Raw genomic sequence first — 24,730 nt, 5'->3', positions numbered from 1 at the left:
AGCCAACACAAAGGAGGTGAACGAGCACCTCAAGACCGCCCATCAATCAGGGAACCGCTCCAGTATTGGAGAAATCGAACCAAGCGATTGGGACAAAGTCCAATCACTTGGGACCAGGTACAGGGTCCGCCCCGAAAGGCGGGAAGCCCCTGGGGACCATAAGAGTTAAGCCCCAAGTTCAACTCGTCTCTTCATCTCTTCGTCCTGCCCGGGTCACCCAGCAACACGAACCAACATTGACCGTGACCGGTGCAGTGACCACCGAACGAAGTAAGTCTTAATTCAATGCGCGCTACGAGATAGGCGCTCCTAGCTACCAATCTGTACCAACTTCGAATCCCGCAGACTCAGAACCCGAACGAAAGGCCTTTTGTTCCCCTGACCTGGTGGGCTAGTCCGAAGTTAAGTATAGGCCTGTTAGTTGTAGAAGTAGCTTAGACGTAGAATTTGTGCATGAGTAGTGATTACTGTGTATAATAAATGTGCTTTGATTTGAATCTTACTAATTGGTGTATCATAAAGATACCTGGCGACTCGAGAGCAAAGGTAATAAAACAGAGCAATTGAACCAAGGAGAAAGTTAGCAACATTAGGAGCGGAGACAAAAGTGAATTCCCAGGGCTGAATTCTCCACCGGCGGGATTATCCGTTGTGCCAGCAATGCACCCCAGCCGTGGGTTTCCCAGCAGAGTGGGGTGGCTGCAATGGGAAATTCCATTGTCCAGCGGCGCGAACGGAGAAGCCCCCTGCCAGCGACAGCGCACCGCCGAGAAACATGTGGCTTGGGAGGCGGAGAATTCACCCCTCTATCTCTAGAATATAATGCCCTCCACACAACTAGGTATCCCACTTCCTTACACGCCAAAGCCAACGCCCTGGCCTGCAGGGTGGGGGGACTCCTAATAACTGGGAACTTGTCCATCAAGGGATTCAGATAACAATTAAAGTCTCTGTCCACAAAATAATTGATCAAGTCTATTCCATAAATTCCAAAAAGATCTTTGTGCCAAACTTCAGGGGGTAATTCGGTAGACCATACACATTTATTATTGAGACAGTTTCTCCATGAGCTAACTTCTGAATAATCACATTCTTACCCCCATTATCATTACCACAATCCTCCATCTTGAAGGGGATGTTCTTGTTGACCGAAACTGCCACACCCCTGCTGCTTGTAGAAAAGAGGCAAAAATGAATGGCACCACCCCTTCCCACCTCAACTTTAAGTGCTCCTTGTCATCCAAGTGTGTCTCCTGTAACAGGGCGATGCCCACTATCTCCTTCTGAAGAAAAGATAGGCGGCTGAATTCTCCACCACCCGCCACTAGTAGCGGAATTCCTGATGTGCGGAGAACCCAGTGTCGGCCAAAAAACAGGATTGGCGTGGCCCGATACTCTGATTCCCCCGCTCACGGCGCTATCAAGGTCTGTGCCTCATGCCAGCGGGAGGATGCCACTGGGTCAGATTGACCCATTGGCATCCTATTAATGGTCTGGATACCGGATTCTCCAAGCCTGTGTGAATCTCCGATCCTCTGGGCTGGGATTCGTGTGGGCGAGAATTGGAGCAGATATTTCCCAGCGTGGTCCTGGCGGGGTGGACCTCACGGTGGACCAAGGGGTTATAACTCTTTTAGGAAGTTGCCCCCAAAGTCCAACGGAGGGCCATTCTCCTCACCAGACACCCCCATTACAGAAAGCTCCACCAGAACCTCCTTATAAGAGAGACCCCACCAGAATTCCCCATTACAGAGACCCCCACCAGAAACCCCTCATTACAGAGACTCCCACCAGAAACCCCGCCATAAGGGAGACCCCCAGAACCCCCCATTAAAGAGACCCCCACCAGAAACCCTCCATAATAGAGACCCCCACAAACCCCCATTACAGAAACCCCCACCAGAAACCCCCCATAAGAGAGACCCCCAGAACCCCCCATTACAGAGACCCCCACCAGAAACCCTCCATAATAGAGACCCCCACAAACCCCCATTACAGAAACCCCCACCAGAAACCCCCCATAAGAGAGACCCCCAGAACCCCCCATTACAGAGACCCCCACCAGAAACCCTCCATAATAGAGACCCCCACAAACCCCCATTACAGAAACCCCCACCAGAAACCCCCCATAAGAGAGACCCCCAGAAACCCACATTACAAAGACCCCCCACCAGAAACTCCCCATAAGAGAGACTCCCAGGAACCCCCCTTACAAAGACCCTCCACCAGAAACCCCCAGAAGACAGACCCCCAGAAACACCCCATTACAAAGACCCCCCACCAGAAACCCTGCCATAAGAGATACCCTCAGAAAACCCCCATTACAGAGACCCTCCACCAGAAACCCCCCATAAGAGATACCCCCAGAAAGCCCCCATTGCAGAGACTCCCACCAGAAATCCCCATTACAGAGGCTCTCTACCAGAAACCTCCTCATAAGAGAGACCCCCACCAGAAACCCCCTGTTACAAAGACTCCTGCCTGGAAACCCCCATTACAGAGACCCATGCCTGGAAGCCCCCCATTGAGAGAGAGCTCTGCCTGGAAGCTCGAGAGCAGTCCAGACAGAGACAGTGAAAAAAAATCACTGCTTTAAAACTCACCTGCGCAATACACCTGGTTCAGGCAGAGAGAGCAGAACCTGTAAGTTCCTAGAAAACAAAAACCACATCAGCCGGGTTTAAACCACCTCATATCTTTGATCTGCAATGCTTTCATTCATATCAATGTGAAATTGATTTCACTAGGCTGTAATTTACAGCTTGCACATGCAGCCAGCTGTCTGGATTGTTTAATCTCATTTCCCTTCACGCTTGAGTGGATTTCAAGGTAGCCTGCTGTGAAACTAAACACAATGGGCGGGATTCTCCCCTACACGGCGGGGCAGGGGGTCCCGGCGCCGAGGAGTGGCGTGAACCACTCCGGCGTCGGGCTGCCCCAAAGTGTGGAATCCTCCGCACCTTCAGGGGCTAGGCCGGCCCCGGAGTGGTATGCGCAGTTCCGACCGGCGCGGAAGGGGCTTGGCGCCATGCCAACTGGCGCAGAAGGGCCTCCGCTGGCCGGTGTGAGTTGGCGCATGCGCGGGAGCGCCAGCGTGTGCTGGCGTCATCCCAGCGCATGCGCAGCGGGGATCTTCTCCACGTCGGCCATCACGGAGGACTACAGCGGCCGATGCGGAACAATAGAGTGCCCCCACCGAACAGGCCCGCCCGTGGATTGGTGGGCCCCGATTGCGGGGCCAGGCCATCGTGGGGGCACCTCCCAGATCCTCCCCACCCTGAGGACCCCGGAGGCCGCCCGCACCGCCAGGTCCCGCCAGTAAGGACCTAATCTAACTTATGCCGGCGGGACCGGCAAAAAACATGTGGCCACTCGACCCATTGCGGGCCGGAGAATCACTGGGGGGAGGACGCCGACCGGCGTGGCGCGATTCCCACCCCCGGCAAATCCCCAGCGCCGGAGAATTCAGCAGCCGGCGGGGGCACGATTCACGCCGTCCCCTGGCGATTCTCTGGCCCGGCAGGGGGTCGGAGAATCCCGCCCATAGTTGATAAACATCTAGCTATGGTTAACAGCACTTGGACCACATCAAAGGTAGCTAACGGCTTTCTGTAGAACTTAACTGTCTCAGTATTAACTCCTAGATTACATAAGCATATGCAAGGGAAACAGGATTAAAGACATTATAGGTGGCGCCAGAGCCTGCAGAAAAGCTGCTATTCCTGTGCCCGCATCACATGATCCCCAAATTTCTGCTTTTAAAGCTATTTTACACATCATACTATCATCATAGGATTAATTGCTTCTATATAGTTTATGGTACATGACATGGATATAGCTTAGCATGGGGGTGGGATGAGGGGCCATGGGAGTTGTTTGAGGGGTATGCCTTTGCTTGGGAGCATGAGATGCCATGGGGTGGGTGGGAGGGCATATCTGGCATTAGGGCCTTGGAGGGTAGATAAGGGGAAGGCGTATACATGCGGGAACATGAGGTTAATTTGTGGCCACGCTTTAGCATTGGAATGTGACATGGACGTTTTTGATAAACCTTTCAAAAGATTCCCTCATGCAGACAATCGTTCACAACATGTCTGAGGTGCGGCCAGGGTATGGGCTTGTGAACCGAGCCAACCCGCTGTGGTAATACCAGGTACTGCGGTACCTGAGAGGTGGATGACCATTGGTTAGACCCAGGAGTCTACCATTGGCTGATGTACATAGCTCCGCCCTGAGAGGCGGAGTATAAGAACCGATGCCGTCCCAGCAGCCTTCACTTTCTGTATCGAAGCTGCTGGGGAAGAGTTCTAGCAGATTAAAGCCTATTAGTTATGCCTCACCTTGTCTTGAGTAATTGATTGCGCATCAATTTAATCTGCTACAACTTCAGCTGAAAGGATGGATCTCCATATCAAACCGGAGTGCCTTCAGCTCAACCCCCACGCGGACAACTCTGCTGCTATTTTCAAACATTGGCTGGCGTGCTTTAAGGGCTACCTCGACACGGCCACCGACACCCCCATGGAAGGACAAAAGATGCATCTCCTACGCTCACGGGTCAGCCCTGGGATCAACCCTCTTATCGAGGAGGCGGCGAATTATGCTGCCGCGCTCGAGAAGGACATTATATCCGCCCTGTGAACCAGGTCTACGCTCGTCACCTGCTGGCGACTAGGAGGCAAAGCCCCGAGGAAACGTTGGAAGACTTCTACCGGGCGCTGCTGGTGCTGGGCCGAAACTGTGGCTGCCCGCCAGTTTCGGGGAACGAGCACACGGAACTTTTGATCAGAGTTGCTTTCGTGGCAGGTATGACCTCCCCCGATATCCCGGCTCCTAGAAATGGACACTCTGGGACTTGCAGAGGCACGGGCCCTGGCGGGGTCCATGGCCGTTGCATATAAAAACGTGCTGTCCTTTGCTCCCGATCGCTGCGTGCCCCCTGGGCTGCGTGGAACCCCGTAGCGGCAGCCCCTCAGACCTTTCTCCTGACCCCGCAAGCCTGCACGGCGAGATGGCCTGCTAATGCCGCCGGACACCGCTGTTTCTTCTGCGGGCAGGAGAATCATCCCCGCCCGCGCTGCCCGGCCCGCACCACCACCTGCAAAGGGTGCAGCAAGAAGGGCACTATGTGGGGGTCTGCCAGGCCCGCGCCGTGGTAGCGGTCTCCAACGACTATCGGCAACCCCCCTTTCAGGCCCCGACGGCCCAGCGCTCACCGCCACCCCCCTATCCTGAGGCCACGTGCGACCTGCGGGCGTGGCCATTTTGCCCCCCGGGCACCACGCTGGACGGGTGGGCGCCGCCATTTTGTCCTTCGCCACCGCCATCTTCTTCATACCCGGACACCATGTGCGACCCATGGTGACGCCATCTTGGATGGGGCCCCAGGCCCCCAGCACAGACGACTATATGCTGCCCGACCAGAACTCTCCATTACTTCAGCTGGCCTCGGTGACTCTGGACCAGAGCCGGCCCCGGATGCTTGAGAAAGCTACAACGACGATCTCCATCAATGGCCACGAGACATCGTGCCCAATTGACGCTGGGAGCACGGAAAGCTTTGTTCACCCTGACACGGTACGGCGCTGTTCTCGTGTCACCCATCCCGTAAATCAAAGGATCTCCCTGGCCTCCGGGTCACACGCGGTGGAGATAAAGGGGTTCTGCCTAGCGAACCTCACTGTCCAAGGCAGGGAATTCCACAATTTACGCCTGTACGTCCTGCCGCACCTCTGCGAAGCCACCCTCCTTGGGCTGGATTTCCAGTGCCATCTGCAAAGCCTGACTTTTAAATTCGGCGGCCCTATACCCCCCCCCTTACTGTCTGCGGCCTCGCGACCCTTAAGGTCGACCCGCCTTCCCTGTTTGCGAACCTCACCCCGGATTGGAAACCCGTCGCCACCAGGAGCAGATGGTACAATGCCCAGGACCGGACCTTTATCAGGTCGGAGGTCCAGAGCCTGCTGAGGGAAGGGGTCATCGAAGCGAGCAACAGTCCCTGGAGAGCTCAAGTAGTGGTGGTAAAGGCCGGGGAGAAACATAGGATGGTCATTGACTACAGTCAGACCATCAACAGGTTTACGCAGTTGGATTCATACCCTCTCCCCCGTATAGCCGACCTGGTGAACAGGATCGCGCAATACAAGGTTTTCTCCACAGTGGATCTCAAGTCTGCCTACCACCAGCTACCCTCCGTAAAGAGCCGTTCGGAGGAGGAGGAGCAGTCTCTGTCAGGGAGAGAACCTGAGAACATCTAAGACACTCAGAGGGTAAGAAGGTAAGTAAGTGATTTTTAGTCATTTTTACTTTTATACCTTTTTCAAATTGTGTGTGTCAGGGGGAAACTGAAGTGACGTCACAGAAAAGCTGTGGCCTGAGTGGCTGGTTGGGAATCTACACTAAATTAAAAAAATTAAGCATTGGTAACTAATTAAACATAATTACTTAATTATAATTTAGAGGGATATCTAAGCCAGAGATCGGAGAGTACTATATTTAGCTTTCGCATTTCTATGAGAAATCTAGTGCTAGGAAACAGATAGTTAACAGTAACTTTGAAATTTAAAAAAAAATATTTTAAAAAAAAAAAAATTAAATTTTAATTTTAATTAATTGACGCAATGTCAGTTAGAGGGGTGCAGTGCTCTGACTGTGAGATGTGGCAGGTCCGGGAGGCTTCCAGCGTCCCGGATGGCTTCATCTGCAGAAAGTGCACCCAACTGGAGCTCCTCACAGACCGCATGGTTCGGTTGGAGCAGCAATTGGATGCACTTAGGAGCATGCAGGTGGCGGAAAGCGTCATAGATCGCAGTTATGTAAATGTGGTCACACCCAATGTGCAGGCAGAGAAATGGGTGACCACCAGAAAGGGCAGGCAGTCAGTGCAGGAATCCCCTGTGGTTGACCCCCTCTCGAACAGGTATACCCCTTTGGATACTATCGGGGGGGGGATAGCCTATCAGGGGAAAACAGCAGCAGCCAGAGCAGTGGCACCACGGCTGGCTCTGATGTTCAGAAGGGAGGGTCAAAGCGCAGAAGAGTAATAGTAATAGGGGACTCTATAGTCAGGGGCACAGATAGGCGCTTCTGTGGACGTGAAAGAGACTCCAGGATGGTATGTTGCCTCCCTGGTGCCAGGGTCCAGGATGTCTCCGAACGGGTAGAGGGCATCCTGAAGGGGGAGGGCAAACAGGCAGAGGTCGTTGTACATATTGGTACTAACGACATAGGCAGGAAGGGGCATGAGGTCCTGTAGCAGGAGTTCAGGGAGCTAGGCAGAAAGTTAAAAGACAGGACCTCGAGGGTTGTAATCTCGGGATTACTCCCTGTGCCACGTGCCAATGAGGCTAGAAATAGGAAGATAGAGCAGCTAAACACGTGGCTAATCAGCTGGTGTAGGAGGGAGGGTTTCCGTTATCTGGACCACTGGGAGCTCTTCCGGGGCAGGTGTGACCTGTATAAGAAGGACGGGTTGCATCTAAACCGGAGAGGCATAAATATCCTGGCCGTGAGGTTTGCTAGTGTCACACGGGAGGGTTTAAACTAGTATGGCAGGGGGGTGGGCACGGAAGCAATAGGTCAGAAGGTGAGAGCATTGAGGGAGAACTAGGGAATAGGGACAGTGTGGCTCTGAGGCAGAGCAGACAGGGAGAAGTTGCTGAACACAGCGGGTCTGGTGGCCTGAAGTGCATATGTTTTAATGCAAGAAGTATTACGGGTAAGGCAGATGAACTTAGAGCTTGGATTAGTACTTGGAACTATGATGTTGTTGCCATTACAGAGACCTGGTTGAGGGAAGGGCAGGATTGGCAGCTAAACGTTCCAGGATTTAGATGTTTCAGGCGGGATAGAGGGGGATGTAAAAGGGGAGGCGGAGTTGCACTACTGGTTCGGGAGAATATCACAGCTGTACTGCGGGAGGACACCTCAGAGGGCAGTGAGGCTATATGGGTAGAGATCAGGAATAAGAAGGGTGCAGTCACAATGTTGGGGGTTTACTACAGGCCTCCCAACAGCCAGCGGGAGATAGAGGAGCAGATAGGTAGACAGATTTTGGAAAAGAGTAAAAACAACAGGGTTGTGGTGATGGGAGACTTCAACTTCCCCAATATTGACAGGACTCACTTAGTGCCAGGGGCTTAGACGGGGCGGAGTTTGTAAGGAGCATCCAGGAGGGCTTCTTAAAACAATATGTAGACAGTCCAACTAGGGAAGGGGCGGTACTGGACCTGGTATTGGGGAATGAGCCCGGCCAGGTGGTAGATGTTTCAGTAGGGGAGCATTTCGGTAACAGTGACCACAATTCAGTAAGTTTTAAAGTACTGGTGGACAAGGATAAGAGTGGTCCTAGGATGAATGTGCTAAATTGGGGGAAGGCTAATTATAACAATATTAGGCGGGAACTGAAGAACATAGATTGGGGGCGGATGTTTGAGGGCAAATCAACATCTGACATGTGGGAGGCTTTCAAGTGTCAGTTGAAAGGAATTCAGGACCGGCATGTTCCTGTGAGGAAGAAGGATAAATACGGCAATTTTCGGGAACCTTGGATGACAAGTGATATTGTAGGCCTCGTCAAAAAGAAAAAGGAGGCATTTGTCAGGGCTAAAAGGTTGGGAACAGAGGAAGCCTGCGTGGAATATAAGGAAAGTAGGAAGGAACGTAAGCAAGGAGTCAGGAGGGCTAGAAGGGGTCACGGAAAGTCATTGGCAAATAGGGTTAAGGAAAATCCCAAGGCTTTTTACACGTACATAAAAAGCAAGAGGGTAGCCAGGGAAAGGGTTGGCCCACTGAAGGATAGGCAAGGGAATCTATGTGTGGAGCCAGAGGAAATGGGCGAGGTACTAAATGAATACTTTGCATCAGTATTCACCAAAGAGAAGAAATTGGTAGATGTTGAGTCTGGAGAAGGGTGTGTAGATAGCCTGGGTCACATTGAGATCCAAAAAGACGAGGTGTTGGGTGTCTTAAAAAATATTAAGGTAGATAAGTCCCCAGGGCCTGATGGGATCTACCCCAGAATACTGAAGGAGGCTGGAGAGGAAATTGCTGAGGCCTTGACAGAAATCTTTGGATCCTCGCTGTCTTCAGGGGATGTCCCGGAGGACTGGAGAATAGCCAATGTGGTTCCTCTGTTTAAGAAGGGTAGCAAGGATAATCCCGGGAACTACAGGCCGGTGAGCCTTACTTCAGTGGTAGGGAAATTACTGGAGAGAATTCTTCGAGACAGGATCTACTCCCATTTGGAAGCAAATGGACGTATTAGTGAGAGGCAGCACGGTTTTGTGAAGGGAAGGTCGTGTCTCACTAACTTGATAGAGTTTTTCGAGGAGGTCACTAAGATGATTGATGCAGGTAGGGCAGTGGATGTTGTCTTTATGGACTTCAGTAAGGCCTTTGACAAGGTCCCTCATGATAGACTAGTACAAAAGGTGAAGTCACACGGGATCAGGGGTGAGCTGGCAAGGTGGATACAGAACTGGTTAGGCCATAGAAGGCAGAGAGTAGCAATGGAAGGATGCTTTTCTAATTGGAGGGCTGTGACCAGTGGTGTTCCACAGGGATCAGTGCTGGGACCTTTGCTCTTTGTAGTATATATAAATGATTTGGAGGAAAATGTAACTGGTCTGATTAGTAAGTTTGCAGACGACACAAAGGTTGGTGGAATTGCGGATAGCGATGAGGACTGTCGGTGGATACAGCAGGATTTAGATTGTTTGGAGACTTGGGCGGAGAGATGGCAGATGGAGTTTAATCCGGACAAATGTGAGGTAATGCATTTTGGAAGGTCTAATGCAGGTAGGGAATATACAGTGAATGGTAGAACCCTCAAGAGTATTGAAAGTCAAAGAGATCTAGGAGTACAGGTCCACAGGTCATTGAAAGGGGCAACACAGGTGGAGAAGGTAGTCAAGAAGGCATACGGCATGCTTGCCTTCATTGGCCGGGGCATTGAGTATAAGAATTGGCAAGTCATGTTGCAGCTGTATAGAACCTTAGTTAGGCCACACTTGGAGTATAGTGTTCAATTCTTGTTGCCACACTACCAGAAGGATGTGGAGGCTTTAGAGAGGGTGCAGAAGAGATTTACCAGAATGTTGCCTGGTATGGAGGGCATTAGCTATGAGGAGCGGTTGAATAAACTCGGTTTGTTCTCACTGGAACGAAGGAGGTTGAGGGGAGACCTGATAGAGGTATACAAAATTATGAGGGGCATAGACAGAGTGGATAGTCAGAGGCTTTTCCCCAGGGTAGAGGGGTCAATTACTAGGGGGCATAGGTTTAAGGTGAGAGGGGCAAGGTTTAGAGTAGATGTACGAGGCAAGTTTTTTACGCAGAGGGTAGTGGGTGCCTGGAACTTGCTACCGGAGGAGGTGGTGGAAGCAGGGACGATAGTGACATTTAAGGGGCATCTTGACAAATACATGAATAAGATGGGAATAGAGGGATACGGACCCAGGAAGTGTAGAAGATTGTAATTTAGTCGGGCAGCAGTTTGGGCTTGGAGGGCCGAAGGGCCTGTTCCTGTGCTGTACATTTCTTTGTTCTTTGTTCTTTGTAATGGTGACCACCAGTACACTGCCTTCGAAGCAGACGGGCGGCTCTATCACTTTTTAAGGGTTCCCTTTGGTGTCACGAACGGGGTCTTGGTCTTCCAGCGAGAGATGGACCGAATGGTTGATCGGTACGGCTTACGCGCAACGTTCCCGTATCTGGATAACGTCACCATCTGCGGCCATGACCAGCAGGACCACAACACCAACCTCCGCAAATTTCTCCAGACCGCAAAAATCCTTAACATGACATACAATAAGGATAAATGCGTATTTAGCACCGACTGTCTAGCCATTCTAGGCTACGTAGTGCGAAGTGGAGTCATAGCCACCGACCCTGAGCGCATGCGCCCCCTCATGGAGTTCCCCCTCCCTCACTGCCCCAAGGTCCTGAAGCGCTGCTTCGGATTTTTCAGCTATTAGGCCCAGTGGGTCCCCAACTACGCAGACAAAGCCCAACCCCTAATCCAGTCCACAACCTTCCCCCTGTCGACGGAGGCCCGCCAGGCCTTCAGCCGCATCAAAGCAGACATTGCAAAGGCCACGATGTGCGCCATCGACGAGTCCCTCCCCTCCCAGGTCAAGAGCGATGCGTCCGATGTAGCTCTGGCGGCCACCCTCAATCAAGCGGGCAGGCCTGTGGCTTTCTTCTCCCGTACTCTCCACGCTTCCGAAATTCGCCCCTCCTCGGTCGAAAAGGAGGCCCAGGCCATAGTTGAAGCTGTGCGACACTGGAGGCATTACCTGGCCGGCAGGAGATTCACTCTCCTCACGGACCAACGGTTGGTTGCCTTCATGTTCGATAATGCACAGCAGGGCAAGATTAAGAATGACAAGATCTTGCGGTGGAGGATAGAACTCTCCACCTACAATTACGAGATCTTGTACCGTCCGGGGAAGCTGAACGAGCTTCCTGATGCCCTGTCCCACGGCACTTGTGCCACCGCACAAGTGGACCGCCTCAGATCCCTCCACGAGGACCTCTGCCACCCGGGGGTCTCTCGTTTTTTCATTTTATCAAGACCCGCAACCTGCCCTACTCCATCGAGGAGGTCAGAACCGTCACCAGGGACTGCCAAATCCGCACTTCTACCGGCCAGAGAGGCCTGATAAAGGCTTCCCGTCCCTTTGAACGCCTCAGCATGGATTTCAAAGGCCCCCTCCCCTCCACCGACCGCAACACGTACTTCCTTAACGTGATTGACGAGTACTCGCGGTTCCCATTCGCCATCCCCTGCCCAGACATGACCACAACCACCGTCATCAAGGCCCTCCAGGGTATCTTTACACTGTTCGGTTTCCCCGCGTGCATACACAGTGATAGGGGGTCCTCCTTTATGAGTGATGAACTGTGTCAATTCCTGCTCAGCAAGGGCATCGCCTCGAGCAGGACGACAAGTTACAACCCCCGGGGAAACGGGCAGGTAGAGAGGGAGAACGGAACAGTCTGTAAAACCGTCCTGCTGGCCCTACGGTCCAGGAATCTCCCAGTCCCCCACTGGCAGGAAGTCCTCCCGGTGGCCCTCCACTCCATCCGGTCACTGCTCTATACAACCACGAATCAGACACCTCACGAACGTATCAGTGTCAATTAATGGATACTTAACATAAATGAGACAACTAATTGCAATGTCTCTTAACCCATTACTTAACATGCCTGCCAGGTTGACGCCCATGTAGCATTCGCAGCCTCCAATCTACCTGCCACGGATGAACGCCTCATCCAAATTCACCACGAGATGGTGGCTGACCCCTTGCTACAGCGTGTCATGCGCCACCTAACGGACGGGTGGCTCAAGGGCCAATGCCCTCAGTTCTATAATATCAGAGATGACCTGGTGGTAGTAGATGGGGTTCTACTAAAACTGGACCGCATTGTCATCCCGCATAGCATGCGCCAGCTTGTCCTGGAACAACTACACAAGGGCCACCTTGGCGTGGAAAAGTGTCGCCGATGGGCCCGAGAGGCAGTGTACTGGCCCGGCATTAATGAGGATACAGCCAACACAGTGCTCAACTGCCCCACTTGTCAGCGCTTCCAGCCAGTCCAACCACGTGAGACCCTGCAGCCCCATGAGTTGGTCACGTCACCATGGACCAAGGTGGGCATCGACCTGTTCCATGCGCTGGGTAAAGACTATATCCTGATCATGGACTACTTTTTGAATTACCCGGAGGTGATACGGTTGCACGACCTCACCTCGTCTGCCGTCATTCGTGCATGGAAAGAAACATTTGCTCGACATGGTATCCCGCTCACGGTTATGTCGGACAATGGCCCCTGCTTCGCCAGCCAGGAATGGTCCAACTTTGCCAGGCGGTACAATTTTGCCCATGTGACATCCAGTCCCCTGTACCTCCAATCCAATGGCAAAGCAGAGAAGGGAGTACATTTAGTCAAACGGCTCCTATGCAAGGCTGCCTATGCTGGGTCCGATTTCCACCTTGCCTTGCTGGCCTATCACTCCGCCTCGATGTCCACTGGCCTGTCACCAGCCCAATTGCTCATGGGTCGTACACTGAGGACGATGGTGCCATCCATCCATGTCCCAGACCTTGTCCACGTTCCGGTCCTTCGCCGGATGCAGCTGTCTCGTGCACAGCACAAGGCGGCTCATGACTCCCGTGCAGCTGATCTCCCTGATCTGGCTCCATATGACAACGTCCGCGTCCATCTTCCGGATGGGGGCTGGTCTGCGACCACTGGTGTCCTTTGGCAGATGGCTCCCCGCTCGTTCCTGGTTCGTCTACCGGATGGCTCCATTCTACGCCGCAATCGCGCGCCCTTTGTCTTGTTCCACGCTTGCCACCTGATCTTCCACTTTCGCCTCGCCCTCCTGCTGACCCTGCCACGGACTATGCAGAGCTCCCTGTCACTCTGCCTCCCCCTGACTCTGACGCAGTCCAGCCCGCTCCTGAACCGGCGGCTCTCGACCCACCCTTGAGGCGGTCAACCAAAATTCGTCGCCCACCTCAGAGACTTAATTTATGAACTTTGCGGACTTATAGACTTTATGAATTGTTTTGTTGCTTTGTTTGACCGTTTCCCTGGTCTGTATATAGTGTTGATCTCGTTATTCTTGTTGCATACTGCTTCTCTGCACCAGGCACCTTCCTATGTAAATAGCTTAGTTCTCACGTACATAGTCCTGTAAATATGTCTTCGCACCCCACACATAGTTCGGAACATTCTCACCATACATTATTTATTGCCACACACATACATTCTTTTATAAAAGGGGGGATGTCATGATATACACCAGTATATCATGGTGCAGATACATACACACTGATGGACACACAGCAAGACCAATCAACACACACAACACCGCAGCCAATCACCAGTTAGAGCACACTCACTATAAAGACAGGGGGCATCAGAGTTCCCGCTCATTTGGGATGCAGCCTCCTACAAGGTCAGAGCTTACAGCTTACAGCACACGTCCTCACCATGTGCTGATTGCATAGACTGGTTCGGACAGGCATAGGTCTTTAGTTTAATCTAACATCGTGTTAACCCACAGTGAAAGCATGTTCAACAGTTTCTAACTTAATAAAATAGTGTTGCACTATTTTAAGTGTTGGTGGCCTGTATGCATTCCACGGATCCAGAACACCCAACACATCATTGGGCTTGCCCCAAGCTTACTGGGTTCTGGACAGCCTTCTCCGAGGCAATGTCCAGTGTTGTGGGGGTGAGGGTGAAGCCATGCCCAATAGTGGCAATCTTCGGGGTATTGGAGCAGCCAGAGTTACACATAGTGAAGGGGGCAAACGCCCTCGCTTTCGCTTCCCTAATCGCACGCTGGAGAATCCTGCTCGGCTGGCGATCGGCAACACCACCCACAGCTGCAGACTGGCTCGCTGACCTTTCGGAATTTCTCCACCTGGAGAGGATTAGGTACGCCACCCGAGGGTCAGAGGAAGGCTTCCTGGATACTTGGGGGCAGTTTGTCGGTCTGTTCCAAAACCTGTTTGAGGCCAACAACGAGGAGTAACCTAATAAGATTTTTTTTAAAAAACACCAAGATAGATGAGGTACCAAAAGACTGCGCAACCCGGGAAGGTGTGTGTGTGTGTGTGTGTGTGTGGGGGGGGGGGGGAGGAAGGTGGGGAAATCACGAGAGATGAGGGGGTTCTACTCCCCCCTTTTTTCTTTTTTTTCTCTCCACTCTGTCCGGAAAATAAAAGAAAAGCACAGCCGAAGCCGGGGGGTGGGGGGGGGGGGGGGTGGGGGGGGGGGGGGGGGCAACGGGGAAGGTGGAGGAACAATAGACCAATCCAGAGGGCAATGAAATGCACATAGGGTCAGTTAAACGAAGGACAAATTAATCCTCTCTGTATAATAAAGGAAATTAGCACGGGCGAGAAAAATGTGATACAACTGCTTATAAACATGAGAAATGCCAATAAAAAGATTTATTTTTAAAAATCTATGCAAATTGTGAACAATTGTGGGCCCAACACTGATCCCTGAGGGATACCACTAGCTACTGATTGCCAACCAGAGAAACACCCATTAATCCCCACTCTTTGCTTTCTATTAATTAACCAATTCTCTATGTATGTTACTACTTTACCCTTAACGCCATGCATCTTTATCTTATGCGGCAAACCTTTGTGTGGCACCTTGTCAAAAGGTTTCTGGAAATCCAGATATACCACATCCATTGGCTCCCCGTTGTCTACCACACTGGTGATGTCCTCAAAAGATTCCACTAAATTAGTCAGACACGACCTGCCCTTTATGAACCCATGCTGCTGTCCAATGGGACAATTTCCATCCAGATGCCTCGCTATTTCTTCCTTGACGATAGATTCCAGCATCTTCCCTACTACCGAAGTTAAGCTAACTGGCCTATAATTACCCGCTTTCTGCCTACCTCCTTTTTTAAACAGTGGTGTCACGTTTGCTAATTTCCAATCCGCCGGGACCACCCCAGAGTCTAGTGAATTTTGTAAATTATCACTAGTGCATTTGCAATTTCCCTAGCGATCTCGTTTAGCACTCTGGGATGCATTCCATCAGGGCCAGGAGACCTGTCTACCTTTAGCCCCATTAGCTTGCACATCACTACCTCCTTAGTGATAACAATCCTCTCAAGGTCCTCACCTATCATAGCCTCATTTCCATCAGTCACTGGCATGTTATTTGTGTCTTCCACTGTGAAGACCGACGCAAAAAACCTGTTCCGTTCCTCAGCCATTTCCTCATCTCCCATTATTAAATCTCCCTTCTCATCCTCTAAAGGACCAATATTTACCTTAGCCACTCTTTTTTCTTTTATATATTTGTAGAAACTATTACTATCTGTTTTTATATTCTGAGCAAGTTAACTCTCATAATCTATCTTACTTTTCTTTATAGCTTTTTTAGTAGCTTTCTGTTGTCCACTAAAGATTTCCCAATCCTCTAGTCTCCCACTTATCTTTGCCACTTTGTATGCTTTTTCCTTCAATTTGATACTCTCCCTTATTTCCTTAGATATCCACGGTCGATTTTCCCTCTTCCTACCGTCCTTCATTTTTGTTGGTATAAACTTTTGCTGAGCACTGTGAAAAATAGCTTGGAAAGTTCTCTACTGTTCCTCAACTGTTTCACCATAAAGTCTTTGCTCCCAGTCTACCTTAGCCAACTCTTCGCTCATCCCATTGTAATCTCCTTTATTTAAGCACATCTTTGGGTTGTGGGAGCGAAACCCACGCAAACATGGGGAGAATGTGCAAATTCCACATGGCTGGTGAAGCAGAACCGGGATCGAACCTGGGACCTCGATGCCGTGCTAACCACTGCACCACCGTGCTGCCCCATATAGTATTAGTATGAGATGAGAGTGACTGCCCATCACATCAAGGCAGCAGCTCAATGAATGTAGCATCAAGGAACTCCGACCTGGCATAAAGGGAGATGGTTGTGATTGCTGAACTCCAATCAACTCTGTCCCAGGATATCACTGCAGGAGATGCTCAAGGCTGTGTCCTAGGCTGAACCATCTTCAACTGCTTCATCGGTAACCTTCTCTCCACTATAATTAATAAGTGCTGGCCTTGACAGTGTTTCCAACATCCCATGAATTAAAAAAATCTTCAGTTGGCCCAGACCACTTTTAGCTCTTCCTTAAATAATTTGCATTCCTTTATAATAAAAACAGAAAGTGCTGGAAAAATTCAGCTGGTCTGGCAGCATCTGTGGAGAATCAGAAATTTTCCAGAATTTTCAGTTTTTATTTCTGATTTCCACCATCCGCAATATTTTGCTTTTATTTCTGTGTTCCTTTATGTTTTAATTTGGTGGTCTACAGGAAATTCCAATCTTTTTTACCTTTGCTCACACTGCACTTCTCGACTAACCTCTTGGGAAGCTCAATATGTTCAGCTGGTCTACTTTATGTAGCAAACCAGGTATTGCAGACAAATAGAGGTATTGTACCTTGTTTTCTCTTTAATCTGTTCCTCCTAAACACTGAACTTTGTGCACTGTATGCACGTTCATTGTTAGGGTTAATCACATGTGATTAACCATGATTGATTGATTCATTGAATTGATTGATTCTGAAGTTCATGTTTTATTAATTTCCGGTGACCATAACAAGCTCAAGCATTATATTTATAAGTATTTCTGGCAATTAGAAAGATGTATCCGATGTAGGTTAAAGAGATCCTTTTTAACACTCCTTTCTTAATTGATCTTTACGCTTTTGATGTCAAATCGAATTTCCTCTCAGTTTGGTGGGCTTTGTTGACCATTCATCCCCTCACCGAACCCCTAAAAAGTGGCAGGTGATTGAGGGAAGATCATATCGAAGTGCTGAGTTTACATACACACACTTACCAGCAGGGTTCACTAGATAATGATTGGAAGGTGTAGGAATTCTGTGCATTCTTTTTAACCTGACCTGAGCACGTTGATGCCAACTGTAACATTTTTTTGATGCTCGATCAATGGCTCCAGAAGCGAGATTGGATGACAATTGAAGGCTTTATTGGACTAGATGTTTCCCCCAGCAGCGCAGGTACAGAATGCAGCTGCTAGGGAGACACAGACTCTTATACTCCGCCTTACTGGGCGGAACCAGGAGGCAGGCTTCACCAATGATCTTCCTGTCTCAGGTACCTCCCACACCAATGATCTTACAGCCTCAACATAGGTACCATAATACCCCTAATACAGACTATCACATTTACCCCCTGTTAAAAATGAGTCCGGCGGGGGTGGCGGTCTCGCGTCATACAGTGGTAGAGGTTATGGTGGTACTCGTCGGTGGTACAGTGTTTTGCCTTATTACATGTCACAACTATTTACAGTATTCATTTTACATGTACATATCAGAGTGAAGCAATTAGTCAATCGGGGGCCCTGGTCGTCCTCTGTGATCGTGGCAGTTTTGGCGGTGATACAGGCATCCGTGACTTCGGGAGCGTGACTTTGGCTTCTTCGATAGCTTCATCACCCTGGGTGGGACCAGTGGAAGAACCGATCCACCTGGGAAGGGGGCAGCCGTGGGGTGAGCCGGTGGGAGGGAGGGTGGGGTTAGTGGGGGGGTGTGTGGGTGGGGATCCAGCGAGCGCAAGGTCCCGTAGGGAGACCGTATCCTGCCGGCCGTTGGGGTACGCCACATAGGCGTACTGAGGGTTATGCCTCAGAATGGGTCCAGGAGCTGCCAGCCAGGTTGGGAGCGAGATCCCGGAGGAGGACTTCCTAGGGAAGACAAGGAGACGTTCATGAGGTGTTTCGTTTGTCGTGGTACACAGCAGTGATCAGATGGAGTGGAGTGCATCGAGAAGGACCTCCTGCCAGCGGGAGACTGGGAGATTCCTGGACCATAGGGCCAGTAGGACGGTCTTCCAGACCATTCCGTTCTCCCTCTCCATCTGCCCGTTTCCCCGGGGGTTATAACTGGTCGTCCTGCTCGAGGCGATGCCCTTGCTGAGCAGGAATTGACGCAGTTCGTCGCTCATGAAAGAGGACTCCCTATCGCTGTGTAGGAAACCGAACAGGGTTAAGATACAGTGTAGGGCTTTTATGACGGTGGCTGCGGTCATGTCGGGGCAGGGGATGGCAAATGGGAACCGGGAGTACTCGTCAATCACGTTCAGGAAGTACGTGTTGCGGTCGGTGGAGGGGAGGGGCCCTTTGAAGTCCATACTGAGGCGTTCAAAGGGACGGGAAGCCTTTATCAGGTGCGCTTTCTCTGGCCTGTAGAAGTGCGGCTTGCACTCCGCGCAGATTTGGCAGTTCCTGGTGGCGGTCCTGACCTCCTCGAGGGAGTAGGGCAGGTTTCGGGTCTTGATAAAATGGAAGAATCGAGTGACCCCCGGGTGGCAGAAGTCCTCATGGAGGCCCCGGAGTCGGCCCACTTGTGATTTGGCACATGTGCCGCGGGATAGGGCATCAGGAGGCTTGTTTAGCTTCCCGGGACGATACAAGATCTCATAGTTGTGGGTGGAGAGCTCGATCCTCCACCGTAAGATCTTATCGTTCTTTATCTTGCCCCGCTATGCATTATTGAACATGAAAGCTACCGACCGTTGGTCAGTGAGGAGCGTGAATCTCCTGCCGGCCAGGTAATGCCTCCAGTGCCGCACAGCTTCCACTATGGCCTGGGCCTCCCCTTCAACGGAGGAATGACGGATTTCTGAAGCATGGAGGGTGCGTGAGAAGAAGACCACGGGCCTGCCTGCTTGGTTGAGGGTGGCCGCCAGAGCGACGTCGGACGCGTCGCTCTCGACTTGGGAGGGAAGGGATTCATCGATTACATGCATCGTGGCTTTTGCGATGTTCACCTTTATGCGGCTGAAGGCCTAGCGGGCCTCTGCCGACAGGGGGAAAACTGAGGATTGGATTAGTGGGCGGGCCTTGTCCGCATAATTGGGGACCCACTGGGCGTAATATGAAAAAAATCCCAGGCAGCGTTTCAGGGCTTTGGAGCAGTGGGGGAGGGGAAACTCCATGATGGGGCGCGTGTGTTCGGGATCTGGGCCTATGACTCCATCATGCACTACGTAGCCGAGGATGGCTAGACGGTCGGTGCTGAACACGCATTTGACCTTGTTGTAGGTTAAGTTAAGGGTTTTTGCGGTATGGAGGAATTTGCGGAGCTTAGTGTCGTGGTCCTGCTGGTCGTGGCCGCAGATGGTGACGTTGTCGAGGTACGGAAACGTGGCCCGCAGACCGTACCGGTCAACCATTCGGTCCATCTCCCGTTGGACGATCGAGACTCCATTTGTGACACCGAAGGGAACCCTTAGGAAGTGGTAGAGTCGCTCTTCTGCTTCGAATGCAGTGTACTTGCGGTCGCCCGGGCGGATGGGGAGCTGGTGGTAGGTGGATTTGAGGTCCACCATGGAAAAGATCTTGTATTGTGCAATCGGATTGACCAAATCAGATATGCGGGGGAGAGGGTACGCGTCGAGCTGCGTATACCTGTTGATGGTCTGACTATAATCGATGTCCATCCTGTGCTTCTCCCCGGTCTTTACAACCATTACTTGAGCTCTCCAGGGGCTGTTGCTAGCCTCGATAATACCTTCCTTCAGTAGCCGTTGGACTTCTGACCTAATGAAGGTCCGGTCCTGGGCACTGTACCGTCTGCTCCTGGAGGCGACGGGTTTGCAATCCGGGGTGAGGTTCGCAAAAAGGGAAGGCGGGTCGACCTTCAGGGTCGCGAGGCTGCAGACAGTGAGGGGGGCTATAGGGCTGCGAGTTTAAAAGGTTAAGCTCTGGAGGTTGCATTGGAAGTCCAACCCCAGGAGCGTGGCAGCGCAGAGGTGAGGGAGGACGTAGAATTGGAAATTTTTAAATTCTCTTCCCTGGACCGTGAGGTTCGCTACGCAGAACCCCTTGATCTCTACTGAGTGAGACCTGGAGGCGAGGAAGATTCTTTGGTTAACTGGGTGTATGGGAAGAGAACAATGCCGTACCGTGTTGGGGTGTATGAAGCTCTCTGTGCTCCCGGAGTCGATCAGGCAGGATGTTTTGCGTCCGTTGATGAGCACGGTCGTCGTTGCGGTCGAGAGCGTTCGGGGCCGGGACTGGTCCAGGGTCACCGAGGCGAGTCGTGGTAAAAGTTGAAGATTTTCCTTGGGCAGTGTGTGGTCATCCGACTCGGGGTCCTGAGACTCCAGCCAAGATGGTGGCGCCCACGGGTCACACATGACTGGGGGTGGGCAAGATGGCGGCGCCCATGCATGCACGTGGTCCCTGGGGAGCAAAATGGCGGTACCCGGGGCCCACACATGGCTGGGGAAAATGAAGATGGCGGCGCCCGCAGCCCGCACATGGCCCGTGGAGAGAGTTGTGGTGGCAGCCCCGGTTCGCCCCCGGAGTCAGCAGCGACCGCCCGGGCCTGGCATACTGCCACGAAATGGCCCTTTTTGCCACAACCTTGCAGTTGGAGGAGCGGGCCAGGCAGCGCTGCCGGGGGTGCTTGGCTTGCCCGCAAAAATAACAGCGGGGCCCCCCGTGGGTTGCCTGGTAGCTGCGTGGCACAAGCTTATGGGGGGATGGGGGATGCATCGGGGCAGGCCGCTGGTGGGTTCCACGCTGCCCAAGCGGCTGCCGCGTGGTCGGGAATGTCCGCGCGGGCGTTTCGGGAGGCCACATCCAGGGAGCTAGCAAGGGCCCGTGCCTCCTTGAGGCCTAGTGTCTCTTTCTCCAGCAGCCGCTGACGGATTTGAGAGGACAGCATACCTGCAACGAATGCGACCCGGATTAAAAGTTCTATGTGGTCGCTGGCTGAAACTTGCGGGCAGTCACAGTTCCTACCCAGTACCGGGAGCGCGCGGTAGAATTCATCCAGCGATTCCCCCGGGATTTGTCGCCTTGTCGCTAGCAGATGTCGGGCGTAAACCTGGTTTATTGGGCGAATGTAGTGTCCTTTCAACAGGGCCATCGCGGCCTCGAAATCGTCCGCATCCTCGATGAGGGTGTAGATCTCTGGGCTCACCCTCGAGTGGAGAACTTGCAGTTTCTGGTCCTCCGTGGGTGCAGTCGTGGCCGTCCTGAGGTACCCTTTGAAGCACGCCAGCCAGTGTTTGAAGGTTGCTGCTGAGTTTGCCGCGTGGGGGCTGAGTAGCAGACACTGCGGCTTGATTCGGAGCTCCATTCTTTAAAATCTAGTCCAATAAATTGATGCTCGATCAATGACCCCAGAAGCGAGATTGGATGACAATTGAAGACTTTATTGGACTGGACGTTTTCCCCAGCAGCGCAGGTACAGAATGCAGCTGCTAGGGAGACCCCTTACTGGGCGGAACCAGCAGGCAGGCTTCACCAATGATCTTCCTGTCTCAGGTAGCTCCCACACCAATGATCTTACAGCCTCAACCTAGGTACCGTAATACCCCTAATACAGGCTACCACATTTTAAAAACCATTTTCTTGGCAGAGAACAGCTAGCTTTACCCAATGACTGAGCATATAACTTCCTAGTTTGTGTTGAGAAACAACCTACTGACGTAACTGCTGAGCCAACAGGGGCTTCTTATTTTAATACTTCTGATTTGATTGGTGGACCCTACATGAAATAAAAATAGTTCAAAAAAGTTATGCATTTTCTTGTATCAGGAAATTGCTGATTACACAGAATGAGACCTCTGAATTACACAGGTTAGGAAAATGTCAGATTCAATTCATAGTCCAGCACATTGGCTGATCTTAGTTGACGAGGCAATGGGGCAGGTCATGGAGTCTGTAGGGAAGTACTGAAGTGATCCCAACTAAAAATACTGAGTATTCAATACATGCATACCATTCAAAAGACACTTTCAATAGATTATGTACAACTATCGCTGGCTAGGATCTAATAAATAATCAATTTCAGTTTTTGATCTTTTTTCTTGAACAAAAATCCGAGATATGACTAGCAAATTCTGAACAATATTTGATGCTATTGTGATCAGTGAGAAATTAATTACATGTCACCATTATAAGCTATGCACTTTATCAAATTGTATCATTTTATAAAATTATTATAAATAAGCCTTTATACTGAATACTGTTAAAATCAGGAATCAAATCATTCAATGTTGAGATCTGGATAGATGTGTAGTCTAAGCAGCAGAATGTTGAAATTATTAATGAGTACATTGGAGCAATTGTTCCACCTGAGGAATATGGAAACAGCCAATGATGTAACCAGTGTACTGAACGGGAGCATTTCTTTAGACAGTTGCTAGGGTTTGTGCTGCAATAAACACCTGAAGTACGTATGAGCCATAAAAGCAGAGCTTCCAGCTTGACAGGTTAAAACAATGTGGTATGATTGTTATGTTTGCAGCTTTGCACTGAATTCTGTGCCTAGGTTAATGGGACATTTACAAGGAAAAATGTAACATTTCAAAAGCTTGCCATGGACACCAGGAGACTCAAGAAGATATGTCAGAGAACAGAGAAAAGATGCGAGGCTTGGCTGGTGTTAGTGGGGGAGGGGTAACAGGGACCAGAGATTGTATTGGCTTCCATCTAAAAGGTTGCTGAAATTTTGATAATAAGCCTCTCATACTGAATTTTATTGGAACTATCTTCTATTAATTATTGACTACTGAATATTTCAAGAATTTTTACTCACTCACCTCCAACAGAATAATATTTTTAACCCATTTTGAGATTCATTAGGAAAGACATGTGTGTAGCTTACATGAGTTAATGATGCTTCTGTCATACTCTTACATGGATGAATGCCATTTACCGATATCTTGTTCAAGCGCAGCTGCAAATTAGCATTTGGCCAGAATTTATAGCTGATCTATAATTAAATTGTCTGTTTAAAATTGAATCTCCCTTTTCCTGATGGATGTGGAGAACCAGCTGTGAAGCAATGAGATTTGAATCTGCAGGACATAAATCACCTGGTTCAACTCTCTACTCTCTTTTCTGTTTTGAATAAACCACAACACTGTTATCATACTGGTAAATGGAACTGAATTGCTGCAGAAATTAACATAAAGGCTGAAACATAAAATTAAGTTTAGATCACCCTGGCATGAAGGTATTAACTTATAATTTTGTCAGCAAGCAAGATGCTGTCCTGGATCTGACTATTCTGTATTGTCATTACAAATGTCTCCTAAGGTTAATACTTGCATCCAGCAAAAGAAAGTGATGTAGATGCCTGGCCATGTGTGTCAGAGCACAAGGTCAACATTTTGATCAATGGCACATATAAATATGTAATGGAGTTCCTGTGTTCAGTGAAATAAATTGTCCGTAGATTTGGGAATTTCCTGATACTTACCTTAGAAAATAACCACAATTGTGGGGGGAAAAATGGTGAATACAATGAGTTCCTTGAAGTATATTAATGTCAGGATTTTGCTGTCAAGTACATAAAGTGTAAATAAATGATACCTAATGTACTGACTGATGTAACAACCATTGATACACAAACAAATGAAATATAATTGCTAACTACAGAGGCAGCTTGCTGATGTAGCATATTGAAACACAAAAAGTGCCGCATGGCTAATATATTGAGGGTAAACATGATAAGAAAATAATACAATGAGTTCAAATTGCTCTATTACTGCCATCTGAATCCAGATATTAGTTGTTTTCTCAAGATACACTCTAACTTATCATAGAATCCATTTATTGCCTTAGGAGGCCATTTGGCCTATCAAGTCTGCCCTGACCCTCTGGAAAGAGCTTCTCACATAGGGCTGCAAAGCCAGAATTGAACCTGGGTCCCTGTGAGGCAGCAGTGCTAACCATTGTGCCACCATGCTGTCCCACCTATTCTACAATGTATGATAAATACTAATGGAATTTGTGAAGCTGCTTTATTCCCAGGAAGTTATATTGGTTTTACACTGAGTCAGAAGGTCAAGCCCCATTCCAGGAATTTAAGCATATTATATAGCTTGACACTTCACTGCAGTACAGACGGAGCACTGATTCACCAGAGATGCCATTTATTGACCGAGACTTAAACCAAGGGCCAGAATCCCTAATCACTTTGACATAAAAGATTCCATTTGAAGGAAAGCAGGAAATTCTATCAGTGTCTTTGCCAGCATTTACCCCTCAAACAACATCTCTAAAACAGATTAATTATGCATTTAGCTCATTGTAGTTTCGCTTGCTGTGCAAAATAACTAGGACTATGCTTCAAATCAATTAAGTAGCTGTGAAGCATTGAGGATTTGAAAGGACCTATATAAATGCAGACTCATTCTTT

Source organism: Scyliorhinus torazame, chromosome 9 (assembly GCF_047496885.1).
Source record: "Scyliorhinus torazame isolate Kashiwa2021f chromosome 9, sScyTor2.1, whole genome shotgun sequence".
NCBI classification, from domain to species: domain Eukaryota; kingdom Metazoa; phylum Chordata; class Chondrichthyes; order Carcharhiniformes; family Scyliorhinidae; genus Scyliorhinus; species Scyliorhinus torazame.
This window is presented reverse-complemented; position numbering follows the sequence as displayed.